The sequence below is a fragment of the Myotis davidii genome, unplaced genomic scaffold (genome assembly GCF_000327345.1).
Source record: "Myotis davidii unplaced genomic scaffold, ASM32734v1 scaffold165, whole genome shotgun sequence".
Lineage (NCBI taxonomy): Eukaryota > Metazoa > Chordata > Mammalia > Chiroptera > Vespertilionidae > Myotis > Myotis davidii.
In genome coordinates this window covers 237,595-243,634 of record NW_006296316.1, presented here as the reverse complement: position 1 = coordinate 243,634, position 6,040 = coordinate 237,595, and positions in this window count along the sequence as shown.

Sequence of the window (6,040 nt, the reverse complement as noted above, 5' to 3'; positions counted from 1 at the left end):
GGTGGAGGGGGTGGGGTTGAAATCCAAACCCAGGGCAAGATTAGGCCCAACCTCCTCTCCATCCTGACAGCCCACCTGTGCACTTGGTCCTGGGCCAGCACCTGCGTCCTCTTTTGCCTGATCTGACTGCAGTCAGACAGAAGCTTTCCTGGCCACTGGGGGGAGAGTCAGATTGCCCACCTGCCCATCCGCCCACCCGCCTGCAGTGGCCATCACTTTGGGGGACCAAGCTCTGTCTCCAGAGGACAGGAAGCCAGGCAGGGCCAGCACTTACACTGAGCCTGGTCTTCACAGCGCTATATCCTTCAGCACCAGACCCAGGGAGACAGTGAAGGCCATCGCTGACTCTGACAACATTTCCACCACCCCATCGCCATCATCGCTCTCCCACCTCCAATGCTCTCATCGGCCCTCAGGGGATTATGGGAACATGGCCTCCCAGCTGCAACCCATTCTCCGCACTGCAGCCAGGAAAAGTGTCTAAAACATAAGGCTGCCCCTTCCTTTCCCTCCGATAAAAAAACCTTTTATGCGCTCCCCCTTGCTTTTCAGGGTACAGTCCACATTCCTTAACTCTCCTACAAGGACTGGGGATCTAACCCTGCACACCAACCTGGTCTGTCTCTCCAATCCCACCATACCTTATTATATGGAATATATCACTTCAGCTTGGCCGGCAATAGGGCCTATTGGGGCCGTCTCACCCAGTCTGGGAGGGAGGGACTGAGGGAGGTTGGCTGTGGAAGCACACTGATCACCGGGGGGGGGGGGGGGGGGGGGGCGTGCAGCTTCTGCATTGAGCATCTGCCCCCCTGGTGGTCAGTGTGCATCATAGCGACCAGTCGACTGGTCATTCAGTCAACCAGTCGTAATGGTTGCTTAGGCTTTTATATATATAGATAACATACACTCACACACACACCCTGTAACTGCACTAAATGTGCCTGGTGCCTGATGCCCGTGGCCACTGGACCCTCGCACATGCTCTTTGTTTTCTTTCCATACCAGAGTGTTCTCGCTTCACTTCCTCCCATCCTCTACCTGCCCGGTTGGTTCCACCTCTCCCTTCTGGTCTCTGCTTTGAGATTCTATCTGAACAGCCCCGGGTGAGCTGCCTGCTCTGTGAGGTGGGGAACACCCCCGCTGTCCACGCCCAGGCATCACCGCATGTAGCACACCCTCTTCAAGTACCTGTCTGTTTGTTCCATGACCACATGACTTGTTTTGGTCACCGTGTTCCCAGGTCCTAAGAGAGGGCCCAGCACTTAGTAAATGTTCAATAAATATTTGGACAATGACATCCATGGAAAAGGAGGGAGGTTAGGAGAGAGGGAGTGAGGAGGAAGGAGAGAGGAAAGAGAAAGGACTCCTCTGGCATTATATTCATAATGGCTCCAAATTCATCATCCCTCACATTTCTTACCAGTTTACAAATTACATTCACACACCCTGCTGATAGGGTGTGAATAATATATGCCCTTTTTTTAAAAAAAACAAACTGAGAAACCTGAAAATCAGAGTGGGTGAGTGACTTTCCCAAGGGCCCACGACTTGGGGCAGGGCAGGCTGTGCCACAGCCTGGTCTCTCTGACTTTAAGTTCATGGCCTCTCAGATTCTGGAATAGAGAGACTGAGCCCCAAGCATGGAGAGAGTATAATGCTGAACTCAGTCACCCAAGCTGACCTGTGGAGGTGGCTTTGTTTTGGGGATCCCGGAGGCTGAGGTCACCCCTCATTCCCTGGCTAGCTCAGGGCAGTCAAAGATGATCTGGGGGAAGGGCATTCCCCTGCCAGGTCACCTGCCCTGAGGGGTCCACACCATGGTCACTGCCTGGAGGATTAGGGAACCTCCCCAGCTCCCACTTCTTACCAACCCAGCCTGCTCACCTTCAATCTTCAAAGGTACATTCCAGAGCAACGGAAAGGGAAGGCAGACTAGGCTTCATCCTATTTTAAAGGCGCCCACCCTGTGCTCCCACCATCCCATTTCCAACTTCTCCAGGAAAATACGCACGCATGTGCGCAAAGAGTTCATTGCAGAATATGTTTTAAGAAAAAGATGAGAGAAATACCCATGGGAAAGGGGCAGTTAATTAGAACCCATTACATCCATGTTTTGTTTTCTGGTGGAGAAGTTGGGAGAACAAGATAGCTAAATGTGATGTGGAAGGATGCTGAGGACATTGGCTAAGGGATAAAAAGCAACCGGCAGAGCCAGACTTCCATGCAGTTTGCTACTGTGCATGCGAAATGCACACCCCGAAAACAAAGTCCTCATTTCCAGGGGCATAGACATAAGATATGAACGGGAAAGGTCTGCAAGGACAAATACAAATAATAAGAGGGCTACCTCAGGCTAAGGGCTGACGAAGGGAGACATTTATCACCACAGTGTGAATTATTTATGATATATTCTGTGTATACGCTAACAATAAAGAAATAAAAACACAAAGAAAACTGGAAAAGACTGTCTTCTCCATGAATCAGAAGCTGGCAGTAAGGTCAGACATCTGCCATGAGGAGCCAACCCAGAATGATGTCACATTCTCACCCCACCTCTGGAGCCACAGGAACTCTGTCCGGAGTAGAGAGCTTAGGCTGAAGAACCTGGTGGTCTCTCTGAGCAGAGAGAAGGCTCTGCTCCACAGTGTAGTCTTGGGCATACTGAGGACCACTGGGTGAGTGCACACCCAGAGCTGGGCCAGGGGAGTGAACACCTAGAGCTGGGCCAGGGGAGTGCACACCCAGAGCTGGGCCAGGGGAGTGCACACCCAGAGCTGGACCAGGGGAGTGGACACCCAGAGCTGGGGCCAGGGGAGTGCACACCCAGAGCTGGACCAGGGGAGTGGACACCCAGAGCTGGGGCCAGGGGAGTGCACACCCAGAGCTGGACCAGGGGAGTGGACACCCAGAGCTGGGGCCAGGGGAGTGCACACCCAGAGCTGGACCAGGGGAGTGGACACCCAGAGCTGGGGCCAGGGGAGTGCACACCCAGAGCTGGACCAGGGGAGTGGACACCCAGAGCTGGGGCCAGGGGAGTGCACACCCAGAGCTGGACCAGGGGAGTGGACACCCAGAGCTGGGGCCAGGGGAGTGCACACCCAGAGCTGGACCAGGGGAGTGGACACCCAGAGCTGGGGCCAGGGGAGTGCACACCCAGAGCTGGACCAGGGGAGTGGACACCCAGAGCTGGGGCCAGGGGAGTGCACACCCAGAGCTGGACCAGGGGAGTGGACACCCAGAGCTGGGGCCAGGGGAGTGCACACCCAGAGCTGGACCAGGGGAGTGGACACCCAGAGCTGGGGCCAGGGGAGTGCACACCCAGAGCTGGACCAGGGGAGTGGACACCCAGAGCTGGGGCCAGGGGAGTGCACACCCAGAGCTGGACCAGGGGAGTGGACACCCAGAGCTGGGGCCAGGGGAGTGCACACCCAGAGCTGGACCAGGGGAGTGGACACCCAGAGCTGGGGCCAGGGGAGTGCACACCCAGAGCTGGACCAGGCGAGTGCAGATCCAGAGCTGGACCAGGGGAGTGCACACCCAGAGCTGGACCAGGGGAGTGCACACCCAGAGCTGGGCCAGGGGAGCGCACACCCAGAGCTGGGCCAGGGGAGTGCATATCCAGAGCTGGGCCAGGGGAGTGAACACCTAGAGCTGGGCCAGGGGAGTGCATACCCAGAGCTGAGGGTGGAGTGTGGATGCAGCTCCCAGGCCTGGGACCCTGTGCTCTGCTTTTGGAGCAACCTGTGAGTCCAGTTCGCCTCCTTCTCTGCCCCTGTCTCCTTGTGTCCGGAGTATGGTGACAGTGGCACCACCTTACGTCTATGAGCAACACTCCTTCCTCTTTACTGGGGTCAGTTTGATGTCAGTCAGGATTCCAGCTTTGGTGCCAGATGCCCAGCCCCTGGCAATTGTTATCAGTTGTGACTCCTGTGCTGTCTCTGCATTATGGAAGGACAGATGGCCAGCACTCCAGTGGGAAAGGCCGCTCTCCCGGACTCTGGGCCCCTCCACCCTCCACAGGAGTGAGCTCAAGGGAAGTGACTCTGCATGGAAACAGAAGTCATGGAGCCCATGGGATCAAAGTCCACCAAGTGACCAAGTGACCGGGAACATGGATGAAGCAACAGAAGCCATCAGGGCACAGCACACCCAAGAGGCTCAGGGAGGTGAGTTTAGGATAAAATAGAATAAAATAAAAAAGAAAATTCTCCTGCAGAGACCATTTGCCTGAAAATGAAGAGTTCCAAAACAAAGTTTAGAAAAATGTATAGGCAGGGATGGGGAACCTTATTTCTGCCAGGGGCCGTTCGGATATTTATAACATCATTTGCGCGACATAGCAAATTATCAACTTAAAAAGCGGCCTGCTACATTGGGTCGAACATTCGATTAACTCACCCCTCATGCGTTGGCAGGGCCAGACCAAATGATTTCGCGGGCCCCACTCCTGGTTTAAGGTCTGAGGAGCTGATGTAAAGCATGGAGCCCACCGTTGATAACACTGTTTTATATCATTGGAATTTTCTTGGAAATTAAAACTTAAATGTTCTCACCATTAAAAATGATAAAAAAAAACGAGGTGACAGATGTGTCAATGAACTAGGGGGGAACCCTTCCACAGTGTACACATCTCAAGTCACCATGTTGTACACTTTAAATATCCTACAATTTTACCTCAATAAAGTTGGGAAGCAAGAAGAAGGAGGAGGAAGAGGACACGGAGGAAGAGGAGGAGGAAGAGAAGGAAAAAGGAGATGTACAGGTGTATGATTCACTCATTCTTGCCACCAGGGTGCCCAGTGTCTAAGCTTTGCCAAGTGTGTGGGAATTCAGTTGGGGTAAGTGGCCTCAATTTTCTCCCGTCCTTCCATCCATCTGTCCTCACTGAGGGCCTGGAACACCTAAGTCTCCTCACCAAGGATCAAGCTTCCTCCAACAGGCCAAGGCAACCCCTGAAACTGATAGAGAAGACTTTCTATTTTGCTTTCCAGTTTGTTCCAATGGTTTTCTTGGAGCATTTATTGCATCTGTGCCCTGGAGCCTCGGTGGTAGAGAGAGTGCTGGCTCAGGGTTCAGATGACCCTGAGTTCAAATCCTGGCTCTGCGGCACTGGAATGACCCAGAGCAACCTCTACGTCTCAGTTGTCTCCAAACCCAGCTTCACTGGGTGTCGTGGGGAATAAGTGGGTTGTACATAAGGTATGCCATAGTACCCGGCATTTAGCGATACCAGTAAATAGCAGTAGAAGTGGCTGCTCTTACAGAAGGAAGCCAGCACCATGCCCTGAGTTCCCTCAAGGTGAGGATGTGTCCATCCTCATGTGTGGGCCATGCGACACCAAGGATGGCCCTCTCACTGGGCACTGGAGACCAACGCGGGCACAAAGCTCTAACTCCTCAGGGCTGCTGGGAGGTAGGGCCCTGGGTCCACAGTAGAATGCAAGCCGCCTGACTGGGAGGAGAGCTCAGGCCCAGGACCACTGTGCTCCCATGTGCGCCTTCTCCCTCCCTCCCTCCCTCCCTCCCTCCCTCCCTCCTTTCTTTGACCAGCTTGTAATATTAACTGTTTTGTGCCTAGCAAAGCAACCAGTGTTAGATGGTAATTCAGTTTGGTTGTGCTATAATTTAGTTATTATTTTGATGTGGTAATGGGAGGAAATGAGTGCAGCCTCTATCTTCTCTGCCATCTTGATTGGAACTTCTGGGCTCTCCTTCCTTCCTTCCTTCCTTCCTTCCTTCCAAGGCAGGAGCCCGCCCCACCTCCCAGGCACCAGAGGCCTGGTCCTTTCCTCAGGCCCCTGGGCACTGCTGAGGGCCAAGGGAAGGGCAGGCTCTATACTGTGGTTTGTGCCAAGAGCAGGAACCTCTGGCATTCCAAGGCCACGGAGAACAAAGCCAGCCATGAGTCTGATGAAGGCCCGCGCCTGGGTTTTTTCCATGGCACCTCCCCACCAACAGTGCCAGGGAGGCCCCCACTCAGGTGCCCAGCGTTGGCCTGGGAGGATTCCTGTGGCCTGACTCAGGCTGCTCTGGCGAG